We start from the raw sequence: 12,401 nt of genomic DNA on the forward strand, positions 1-12,401 counted from the left end.
AATCAAAGAGCAGTCTGGTTCTCTGAACACCAAGTGAAGAGGTGGTGGGTGATGTCAGTGTGGTTGTGTGGCTGTAAAACCCTTGCATGGAATGACAGAGGGATGAGGCTGTATCTCGGTTTGGGTTTCTTGCTTTCAGCCTGCCATGGCTAAATCAAATCCCCCTACCGCAGCTGCGATTCACTGATGGTTTTTGTCCAAGTGTCTGTTCATGAAGTTTTAAAGAGACAGAAACACCTCAGCAATTTGATTTTGGCAAACAGCTGTGAGCCAAGCGTGGAACAACAACAAAAAAAATCCCTGTAAAAATCGGGGAAAATGCCTGCGAATTTCCACACATTTCACAGAGGCGGTGTGGTCTCCAAGGCAGCAGGGTGGTCTGGATGCCTTAGCACTGGCGTAGAAAACAGGCACTCCTGTGCTTGAATGCCAGCTCTGCCACTGATGTGCCATTGAGCCTTGGCGCAGGCACTTGACCTTTCCATGTCTCGGTGGTTCTTCTTTTCCCTTTCCCCTTATTTTACTTAAACATGAGAATTGGTGGCCCCAAACCTGGGTGATGGCCAGCCTGGGCTTGGCACGGCCAGGGAAGGTGGGGCAAAGGTGGCTATGTTCCCAGGTTTCAAGGGCGGCCAGGGACTGGAGATGTTCCAGGAATAAAAAGTGTCTTTGACCTTGATGGAGGCCCTGATCCCGTAGCACAAGCTGTTATTGCTTAGCTGCCTCCCACCTCCCCTCTATTCTCAAGTACCCTGGAGAAGTGAAGATGTTTTTCCAGGAGTTCGGGATGTCAAATGGGACTTTATTAGCACCCGGGCAGTCTGGTTTTGGCAAAGCCCATGCAGTCTCCACACCCTGCTTTTACATATTCATGCTTATCCAAAATGTTCTCTTCTGGGCTGGGCTTTCCCAGGCTTCATCTCTGGTCTCTGAGCTTGTGGACTGGGGGAGGGGAGGGAAACCCTTTTGAAAGAGGGAAATTTGGGCAGAGCTGCAACAGCTAAAATGGCCAAATGCTGCCCTTAAAGATGTGGTGAAGAGGGAAGAGTTGTGGGGAGGTGCAGGGGCTTGTTGGGCTGTGAGTTTGGGGATAGGGATGGGAAAGGGACCCAGACATCCTGGCTGCCTCCTCTCCTGGGTAGCTGCCCTCCCCTGCCTGTCCTCTTACTGACCATCCTGATCCCTATGCTGTTGAATGAATGGAAAAGCTCCAATAGGAATTGATTCAGGCCTTAAATTTTGAGTGCTCTGAGGATGTCCAGAGCCTGCTGCCAAGATCAGTGAAGCTTGTAAAATGTTAAATTTAGTTACTGTCACTTTTTTATCTTCTGGCATTTCAAGAACAGGCTTAGGAGTTTAGGTGAAATGAACAGGGAGGAATAAGAATAATTGGTAGAGCAGGTGTGCCAAAGCTGAGGATATTCTCCAGCTGCCACTTGCTTTGATAAGCTTAATATTTGCTTCTCCTGTTCATTGTCTTGCTGGTGACCACGGATACAATCTGCAGGCTGCTAGCTGAGAGGGACCTTCTGTGCTTATCCTGTTTCAGCCTGTGAGCATCCCTGAGCAGAGAGCTGCTGAGCTCCTGAACCTGTGATTTCCCAGGGCTATTCTGGTCCTGCTCACCAGGTTGTAAGTGTGCTACCATCCCCTGTGCAACCTCCAGGTACTTCCTTACACCTCAGCAGGCTTTTCTCTGAGGAAGATTGTGCTAAGCATCTCTGTGAGAGGCAGTTGTAAATTGGAGCCCCTGCAGGGGAGCTCAAGCTTGCATCCAGAGTTGTCTTGGTGAAACAGGACCTAAGGGATGCGATATGCTCTCTGTCTTTCTCTCTTCTCCTGGGTTTACAGCCATTAATAACTACTGTAGAGCAAACAGGATGCCTAATGTTGTCAAGTTAACACTGTTCTTTTGACTGAGACCATCTGAAGTGGAAGCACTGGTATCATTTAAGGCTTCAGCCCTTTTTTTCTTGTATGGGTTTTATTCTAGACTTAAGCTGAATAACAAGGAGAGAAAATTAACAGGGACCTAGCCACAAGTCAGGCTTCTTTACTGCAGTGCTAGCTCCTGCCAGGTCTCTGCTAAATGTGAATAACTGGAGCTACCTAGAAGAATAGTCAATGAATGCTCCATGTAGTTCTTTTGGAAGCAAATACTATTTTCTTTCTTAGATCCACACAGGTATTGTTGTTTGTTCTGCATAATTGACTTAAGATGATACACAATTAATTCATCTTAATGTTAAGAAAGTGTTCTTAAGGTAACTATGGAAAGCTCTTGCTTGTTGGATTCGAAGTATAAGCTGCATGATTTGAATTTTAATAATCATTCTTGCTCAGCAAAAATGCCTTTCTCTGAGGAATCCAGCCTTGTGTTCCAACTAATGCACTTACTCCTGGCAATTGATGTTTTCTTGTAGCTGGCAGTTCTAGGGTAGTCAAGCAAAAAGCAGTAGTGAAGTATTCCTTTACTTGATGCTGTTTTCACAGGCTATCATACAATGCTTTTACTGGCATTTTATGATATATTATCAAAAGCAATGGGAATAGAAATATTTCTGCCCAGGGCTGAAATTATTCTAATATGTTTTGTAGTGTTGTCCATACTTTTTCTGTAATTCCTTTGCATCCAGATCCAGCAAAGCACTTAAACAAAGCACTACAAGAATTTTTTGACAATCCATTTCCCTCCTTCTATTCCCCTAACCCCTGTTTGGAAATCGCAGTTTTAGTAAAAAGAAAAATAAAAAAAAATTAAAATTTAAAGGAAACTTCCTGTGTTCCCTGTGATTCCTGTGAGGAATGACTCCTCCCAGCAGCTCTTTGGTTGAGACATGAAAATGGGACATAGTGGTGGCTACAGACTTTGCTGTAAGAGGTACAGGGTTTGGTCCAAAGGATCCTATACCACTGGGAGCAGAGCAGTCAGAAGGCTGTCCAGTGGGTAGGACTGGGGGAATCTGGCTCTTGCAAACCTTGTTTTGGGCTGTTCAGGTTTTCCTGAAGACCTCAGAAGTGGGTTGGGTGAGGTTATAATGCCAAGTCCTCTGCCCTTGTATGGGGTGTAAAAGGTGATGCTCCAGGTGTGCTTTGATAAGCATTGGGTTCTCCTCACACACAGCTATGGTGCCACCTTGGCTTTCTCAGCAGTGGTCCTGCTGCTCTTCACCATGGGATGCTCTACAGTGCCTATAGGCCAGTCCCTGAGACTTCCACGGGGCTAGGACCTGCTTGTTGGCCCCTTTGAAGAGCAGTCAAGGGCTGATGTGTCTTTCTTCCTGTAGCCTTGCTGCTCTACACTCTTTGTTGCAGAAAGAAATTCCAAAAGACAAAAAGCATTCTTGAGATGAGGAAATGACCAGAGCTTCAGCTCTTCTGCATAAGCACGTGTTTAGTTTTCATTCCTGGGAGTGCTCCTCCTGGGACCCACTGCTTTGGGGTCCAATTCACATCACCTTTTGCAGCAGTCTTTAATTCAATCAGTAGGTGTTTGCACCTCATCTTCACCATGCTTGAAACTGGTCGGTAAAAAATGTATTTGTGTACTTGTAGCACCTCTCATTTCCCTTGGGTATAGGGGAAACTCTGCTATCAGTCTGCTAGGCCCTTTGCCCATTTTTGCCTGATGTTAGTTGTTGAGCTACAGGAGCTCCCTTCCTACACAAGAGTCATCAAGTGCCAATGCTATGGGAAAATGGGTTGGGATGGGAAATACATGGGTTTGATTCTGGCTTTTAAATGAGTGACTGAGCCTGGTAGCACTGCTGAAGGACCAGGAGCCTTGTGCTGGAGAGCCAAAGACACAACTTCTACCTGAAAGCCTGTCCCACAGTGCTGGACAGCCTCTTCACTACCTCATGGAGCTGCAGTGATGTTTCCTTTGTTATAAATGAACTCCTTGGCTTCTTGCGCACATCCAAGTGAAGCAGAGGCAGGGCCATGCATATATTTTGACAAGTTTAATTAACATACCATAACTTCTTAAGTGCTATGACAATGTTCTGTGATCATAGGTCTTGAGAGACACGTTTAATGCTTTGGAGCAAACTAGTTTCTGGCCTGAAGTGTAAACTCAGAGGAGTCACACCATTGATGGATTTGGCCCCATGAGTTCAGCGGCTCCAGCAGGCTGTTTGCTAGAGTCAAGCTCTGGCAAATGATTGACTCTGAGCTCAGTTGGAAAAGCTTGTGAAATGAAATCACAGTGCTTTGCCCATTAGGCTTGGGATGAAAAGCGAGCCTTAGAGCTGCCAGTGGTTCATATTTCATGTGCAGAGATTTACTTGTATTAGTTAAGATTGCGATGAGTTTGAGAAAGAAAGAGAGAGAGACAATTTGTAAGCCAACGCAGAAATAATACTTCCCTGTAGTAAGTGTATAATGAGAACTGTTGCTTTTATTGGATTGAATAAGTTTAGATTGTTTAAGATAAACAGGTTCTGAATTGTGAACTGTATCACTGATAACTGACCTCCTATGTTATTTTTACATCACTTCTTATGTGTTAACATCCTGAGTTTGCTTCTGAGACTTTCTTTCCTATTCCTCTGCTCTTTTCCTTTCACACCTCTTTCCTTAATCTTTCCGGCTCTGGCTTTGGAAGCCTATTGGCTTTTAAAGACCATCTAATATTTGTCATAGACAGCATATGCTTTGCTGTCTCTAGATATAATTACAGTATACGCAAGCAAATCTGAGCTTTAATCAGAAAGCAATGTAACATCAAAGAGCCTTATAGAGATTTGCCCATGCTGTGGTTTGCGGCACCTACACTGGTCACTTTAGAAGTATCTTTCATTGCTTGTGTTTTCATGGTAGCTCAGGTCTCTTGCCAGTTAGATCCTGTAGAAAGAGCAAATTCATGTGCAATGCTGAGTCTGGCACAAGGACCTCACCGCAGTTGCATACCACAGTCCTGCCTATTTACTGACAGATTTCCCTGTAACTTGAAAGCTTTGGCTTTCAGATTCAGTGGTTGAGGTCAAGAATTTAGTTAAACTCTGAAGAAGGCTGCCCATCTTCTGGGTATGGAATCACTGCCCTTCCAGAGCAAGTGAGCTTTCTCACAGGAAGCAAGGGAGGATATTTCAGCTGATTTCATGTTCCTTGGCTTTGGGTCTTGCTTCCTCTTTGGTTTAGGATTCTTTTTTCCCATGCTCTGCATTTGGAGACTTCCAGAGCAAGCTACTGATCCTGCCAGTTTCTTTGGGAAACTGCCGATGTCTCAAAGCAGTGAAACAGATGCTGGGCTTGGGCAGGTGATTTAGGGTCCATTGCCCAAGACATCAGGGGCTGGGGACCTGATTGTTTAAATGGGAAGAGGAGCTATCTACTTTCTGAACATCTTCTAATGCTCCCCACAGAGCACCTTTTAGTACTGTTCACTCTTAACAGCTCTGGAAATGGTAATGCAGTATGGTTTACTATTTACCTATGCTTCCAGTGGACTTGGGAACAGATAAGAACAGGAAAAGCCTAATGAACAGGTCAGCCCTGCTCTATCACCCTTTCTATGTAGTTATGATCTGTCTTCCCCAGCTCACTGTATGTAAGCAGAAATGGCTAAGGAATGCCAAAGGCAATAAACAAATGTGGTGATCCAGAGGTTATATGGAATTTTAGAATAAGAGATAGATGTATTTATATCTACATAATGTATGTTCTTATTTTGAATTTCACTGGTGCTTTTGTTGTGTGTGGAAGAATTAATCTATATTTATAATGAATGTACTTGTGGTAGACACATACATGGAGCATTAAAAGACCAGATTTAATTTACAGCAGATACCAAACTGGTTCTTTAGAAAAAGATATACTGAAACTGTTGAAAGTCTGTTGGAGGCTTTCTGACAGAAATCTGGGATTTCAACCAAAGGGATTCTGTTTCCTGGGTAATTTCTGCTTTTCATCAGATTGTGATCATATAGTGTAGCTCTCCACAGACCTCCATTGTTCACCTACACTGGTCAAGCATGGAATATTTTTTGCCCCAATACTTTTTGCCAGAATGTCTGTTTATAGGTAAAGGAAAGGAAAGTTGATTATTTTTGCCACCTCTCCCTTTTCTCCATTTGTGTGTGTACAGCTTCTATAACACATCTTGTTAGGCTAGGGTGTCTCAAGGCAGGCTCATTCCTATGCTGAATAACCACATCAAGTGTGAGGAACACAGTAGTGTCCCTCTCGCATGTAACTCTAGGCCTCTCCAAGGCTTTTGGGAGCAGTTAAGAAGCAATCAGCTGTTGGATAAAGAGGCCAGGAAACATGGGAATAAAACTGGCTTTAATAGAGGTTGGAGGGGCAAAGACATGTACTGCCAGACCTGTTTCGCTGCGCTGCCTTGTGCCTGCTGTCAGCATGCACATCTGCACAGTGTGTACTGTGATGTTGTGTGGGGATAAGGCATCAGGTTCCTGCCACCTGCCTTCAACATAGTCCAGGTGGTAGGAGGCAGCAAGATGCCAGGCTTGATTTCAGCATTGTGGGATCATGGGGTGGCAGCAGGAAGCACTGTGCTGCTGACTGCTCATGTCCTGGGAGCACAGGAACAAGGAGTGTTGCCAGCCAGCAAGCTGCTGCTGATGGGTGAGGACAGCGGAGCTGCTGTCCTCAGACATGAGGGACCAGGGTGTTACAAGACAGAGACTGTGATCACTTGTGTTTGGGTCACACTTCTTAGGTCTGGGTGGCTCCTGAGCAGTTTGCATCCCATTGCTGGAGTTGCAGGTGCTTCCTGGGATGTGGGGAATATCCTTTGCTCAATCTGAATCTGGAGGTAGGATGGGCCCCTGAAGACATCCCTGGGGTGTTTTAGGTTTAGCTCCTCACTAGGAATATTTCATTCACATGTACTGCAGGCTATCTTCAGGAAAAGGCAGGAGTTTGTGGTGCAGGTTGCTCCAAACCCAGAGATGTTGCCTTTGCCCCTTGCTTTACAAATGTTTTTTTCACTTGTTCTGTTGTGACTGCTGAGCTGCCTCTATTTAAAGACTAAAATGAGGGAGATAAAATGTTCATAATTTTAATTAAAACAAAGTTTGTTTTATTTCATTAGCTAGCTGTGTTATTTCAGGGCTTGACAGTAAAGTTATATGTTACCCTGTGGGTACTTCTAATTGTGTTACAGGGTTTCTTGTTCGCCCTGTCCAAAACAGTTCAACTCCTGTGCTGAGCTCTATTCTCCTGTAGGCTGGAATCAGCACAGCTAATGAAAAACACTCCAGTAATAACAGGGGGCTCTCAAGGGCTCCAGATAATTGGGGAAAGGTACTATTAACTCTACTGGAAGGCAAGCCAGCAGAGCTTTAAGAGCCTACTGCTAAAGATACCAAGAAATACAGCCTTTGGAGGTAAGATAAGAATGTGGGAAGTGGTCAAAGTAAATCAACAGAACTGGGGAAAAGACCCAATAAATGTCAATGTAGGGACATGTCAGACCAAGGCAGCCCCAGGCATATGAGGTAAGGTCTTCTTCTGCCGCTCTGTCTAGAGAGGTGTATTCCCAGTGGTGCAGCTTGTCAGAGACCAGTGGGAAAATGTCATGCTCCAGGTGGGAACCTGGGACTGTTAATTTTCTAGGTGCAGGAATAGTTACTTCTCTATCCTGGGTCTATGTGGACCATTCCTGGACACATGGTCCCTCTGCCTCTGGCAGGATCAACACAATACACTTTGAAAAGAGAGATAGAAACCCAAAAGAAAGCTGCTGGGGGTCATGCTCCCTGCGCACAAAGTCTTCTCCCATTCGTTAGGAGTTACAGATTTGCTCAAATCCCCAGCTGTAAATCCTGGTATCTTGTGCAGCATGAGCCCAGGGTGGCTGTAAAATGCTTTTGCAGGGGAACCTGAATAGAGAATTACAGCGATTTAGAGGTGTTTTATCTGCTGTTCCTGGTATAACTGCAACTGCTGCTGCTGAAGTTTTGGTGTCTGGAATTTATTTGCTCCAGCAGAGAGGGTGCAAAGGGAGAGGTGTGACAGTTTAATTCTTCTCTTGTGTTGCTTGCATGGCTTTAATGTTTTCAAGAAAATATTTAATAGGCATTTAAGGCAAAATGAATCATGTGGAATGGAAAGGTGTTTTGAGGATAGTGGTGAAGCAGAATGGAGAACACTTAGATTCAGTTCCCTACTTTAACCCAGAGATCAGGCCTGCAGAAGGTAGAGAGGTGCCTGATTTCCAGTTATCCAGCTAAGTACCTCTGGCTGAACAGGTTCAACTTCTTTATGCCTCTTTTTCTCACCTATTGTGAGGTGTTATCTTAAGCTTGGGTATTATGTAAGCTGTTTTGCTAATTTTCCTCAGAGTTTCTCTTGTTGGTTGCATTATAGGCTTACATCATTTTGTAAAAATATGAACTTCTAATTTGTTTCATCCAGTGCTTGGGTTTCCAACAGGATTGTACTGTGCTTAACCTTCAGTATGTTATTGTTTTAGTAGTTTTGTCCAATATGAATAACACCTTATACCATAACATCCTCGGTGGATGTGGAAAGACGTTGTAGAAAGAACTGAAAAGGGTTCCAGGAAAGTCAAGCTGTACTGCTTGTTTGATTTCTGTTTAGCCTCTTAGAGTAGCCAGAGTAGGGGGAATAAAAACATTGCAAAGGATACATTGCTGGATAAAAGTTATTCTGTTTCCAAGTCCTGTCAACATTAATAACTCGCATCTCTTCAACAGTGCTCTGAGCTGTCAATAAGAAACAGGAATGAACCAAGATAAAACCGATCTGTCAGAAAGCAGATTGCATCGGAAAGATAATAGAATCAAATTAATTTATGGTGCGGAGTTTTCACAACAGACAACAAAGCGATGCTGGAAACCACAGTCCAATGTAATCCCTTTGAAGAAACATTGTACTTATTACAGCTGTGATAATTACAAATGTTTGGTTTAAAAAGCTGTGTTGCAGTCGGGGGGGGGGGGGGGGCGGGGAGAAAACCCTGGGCTATTTATGGCATCCAGTTTTTAAAGATGGGAGCTAAAGAAAATAAGCCTGTAGACATATGAGCTGAGGCTTAGTATTTCCATCTTCATTTAAGAAGGGGTGGTTAGAAAATAGACCTGTCAGCCTGAAGACAGCTTGTACGTGTCAACAGTTTGCTGGGCTCGTGAAAGTTTTGGTTCCTGTTTAAGATGGAATAGTCAAAATAACCTATTCCCATTGATAAGGAGTTCTGATTCAATAGTGCCAGGAAGTTTAACCCTGTCACTCTCCTCAAGGTTAAAGTGCATTAAAACAAATCCTTCCATTTGCAATGTCCATTTTGATTTGGAATAGCATGATTTCAAACTCTATTTGGTCTGGAATGCTTCACTTAAAACTGGAAAGTGAAACCTTACATTTGGACAAGATGCTTCTAGTTTTCCTGAAGTAGCTTTCCTTCCCAGAATTTGATGGTTTCTCTTGTTTGGAGAATGGGAGGAGGAAGAGACTCCCTGAATTTAAAAAAAAAAAAATCCTGGAAAGAACTTCTTATAATGCAAAATTAGGATTATACCTGTACTCCTAGTTTGGTTTTCCTATTAGATAATGCACACGAAGCTTCAAATCTCTCATGGTTTAAGATCTCCCTTTATTACTCCCTGTGATCCTGCTTTTCCTTTCCCAGTCTGTGACCCTGGATAGGGCACAGCCATAGGGCACACTTTGGAGTGGGGACAAGTTGGTGCTGCCCAGTATGACTGGGGGGAGAGGGGGAGGTGGGGTCTATGCCTCTCGCTTTTGTTAGTCCTGGTCTCACCTTCATAAACCTGACCTAAGAATGATCTATGTTATGTGGGTTGCAGAATGAACTTGGTAATATAGTCCTTTTCTCATCCCTGAACCAAAGCAAGTGAACAACTACATCAGGCTGGATGTGCCCTGTGTCTCTGCACATGTCCTGCATTACCCTATCCGGCAGAGGGTAAATATCCCCTTTGTATCTGGGGCCACCGAGTGCTCCAACAGCCCCATGGCCCTATTGGCTTTGAATCCTGTGAGATGCCAACACTGCCTCCTGCAAAAGGGAAGGGGTTGGTTGTTGTTCAGAGTTGTGGCAAGGGCTGTTTCCACCTCTGCATACCTGGAGACAGGTACAAAGAAGGCAGGAGGAGGGCTGTGTGAGGATAGGCAGCAGGCTGTGGGAGTGGGTGCTGTTTTGCCTCTGGTATCATGCCCCAAAGGAGCCTGAACCCATGGTTTAGGGAGTAGAAGGATGGAGGCCTGAAGCTGTCTTTCCCATGCCAGGAATTGTGTGTGTGTGGCTGTCTGAAGCCCTGATGGCTGTTTTGGAGTGGGTGCTGTGTGTGGGAGAGACACTGCTTCTTTCCCTTCCTCCACTGTCTTTCATGACCCCCAAAGGAACCTGTGCTCCAGCTGAATTAAACTTCCTCCAGTGGCTCCAGATGTCCCTGTCTCTCTTCACCACATCATCCCCTTTTTGCTGGAAGCTTCTGCCTTCGGTGCTGCTGGATGTGGAAACCTGTGGCTGCAATCAAACTGAGGGGGTGGGAACATCCAGCAGAGAAATTGGAAGGGATAAAGGCTCCCACCATCTGTCCTCCCTCTTCCTAGTCCCCTGTGTTACTTACATATCAAAACAAACAACCTGAATCTAAACTATGTGTGTTTTAAAGGGATGAATCCTTCAGGTCCTTTTTGCTGTCAGGGCTGCCTGTGCCTGCCAGCCCTGTGTGTGGGCATCGCTCGCAATGTGCTTAGCACTGACTCCCCCCCCCGGCTTAATGACAAGTTCTCACTTTGTTTGTTGTTGTTTGTTTTGTTTTGTTTTTTCCCCTTCCAGCCAAGCTGACATTTAATTCTGCTTCGGCCAGTTAAATATAACCCCGAAACCTGTGGGTGAGAAAATGTGGCTCTCTGTCACGCTCATTTCAGAGGAGCCAATTAGCAATGGTGATCCTTGGGACTTGGCAGCCTCTTCCCAGGCACCCGGCAGCCCTGGCCCTGCCTCTGCCTGTCATTCTCAGGATAACTGTGCTAGGAAATGGTCTTGTGGTTTACTAAGAAAAGCAAAACAAACAAACTGCCTCTCTCCAGCTCCCGCCTTTGCAGCCCAACAACCTGTGGGCATAACTGATTTGCGAGATTTGCAGTCAGGATGTGGCTTTGTTGCAGGTGAAGCTGGTGAAGAGCCTGCTCCTCTCTGGCTCTGTGCCCAGTGCACCCCCCAAGACCAGCAACTTTCCACATCTAAACATACCCAGTGTGGAGGCACTGGTGGGACACAGCTACCTCTTCAACCTCACCCTTTCGTTTAGCACCTCTGTTCCCCTTTCCTACTGCAGTGCTGGTACCACTCTTATTCCCACTTCCAGCCTGTGGTTTCCCCTCTGGAAGTGGGAGGCTGGCTGACCCAGCTGTGAGCTCACTGGAATGCCTCCTGTCCCTGAGACCAGCTTGAAGGCTGCATGCTGGAAACCACTAGGTGCAAAGGTATCATCCACCGCGCTGGGTCAGTCCTTGGTGTGCCTAACCCACTACTGTACCTGTGGCTAGGTGTGCTTGCTGATGACTGGGAAAAAATGAGATGAACGATGCTTCCATTGACACATGTTAAGGGAGTGCTGGGGTGGAGGCTCTATTCTCTTTGGGCTAGTGGTGGGTCTGGCACTGAATTTGTCTTGTCCTTTGTTCTTTTTTCTTATATTGGGAAACCCCTCATCCATGAAAGGCTTCTTGGTCTCCTCAAAGCCCTGGCAAAGGCTTCTACTGTTAATGTCTATTTGTAATCTCCTCCCTGATCTCTTCAGCAGTGATGCCCTTCTTGCAGTGGTGTGAGACATACTTGTTAATTTTGTTCTCTGGAGTCCTATTCAGTTTTTCCTCTGTGTGGAAAACATCAGAATCTGTTTCAGTGCAAAGGTACCTTACAGAGTCTGCAGGTGACGTGCTCCAACAATGCAGCAAACTCAGGCTAGTTTAAGACATTTATGGTTGGTTTATGCAGATCCCATCTGTCTCTGAGCCAGGGCTTCTACTTCCCAGAAATGCTCCTTCCTGTCTCCCTTGTGTCTTTAGTACCTGCATTTTTATTTGCCATGGGGCTCCTCATTCTGGCTTGGCTTCTGTTCCTCTCTCCCTTGTGCTAAACTGGTGTGATGCAAAGTGGTCCTCTAGAAGAACACCTATGTTGTCCAGTAGATATTGGTGAATGGGACCAGCTGGGACTGCCATCAACCCTCTGACTTGTGTGCAGTTAGCTCCTGGTGGGAGTAAGCCTCAATGATTGTAGAGCAGGCAACACAGCAAATCCAGCAAATAAATGGACATGATATTAATGAAAGAACAGGGGTGACTCCCTGTCTGCTGGAGCAGGAATCTGGGATTAACTCTATGCTAGTCTCTGGAGGTTAGTTGCTGTCTGTTATCACCTCTTATCTGCCAGTCCCATG

General features: G+C 45.2%; 1 long non-coding RNA gene across 6 annotated transcripts in view; it reads left to right on the top strand.

Annotated features, from left to right (window-relative positions):
* LOC134165872 (uncharacterized) overlaps positions 1-12,401 on the top strand; it is a 233,459-nt gene that overhangs the window by 13,416 nt on the left and 207,642 nt on the right. The window contains exon 4 of one of the 6 annotated variants that reach the window (XR_009965668.1): positions 8,685-8,920. The exons of the other annotated variants lie outside the window; for them this stretch is intronic. This is a non-coding gene — a long non-coding RNA (uncharacterized LOC134165872). Of the gene's footprint in view, positions 1-8,684; positions 8,921-12,401 lie in introns of those variants that run through there. 6 annotated transcript variants of the gene reach the window in all.

The sequence above is a fragment of the Pezoporus occidentalis genome, unplaced genomic scaffold, assembly GCF_034315485.1.
Source record: "Pezoporus occidentalis ecotype Australia unplaced genomic scaffold, CSIRO_AGI_Poc_V1 ctg25, whole genome shotgun sequence".
Taxonomy (NCBI): domain Eukaryota; kingdom Metazoa; phylum Chordata; class Aves; order Psittaciformes; family Psittacidae; genus Pezoporus; species Pezoporus occidentalis.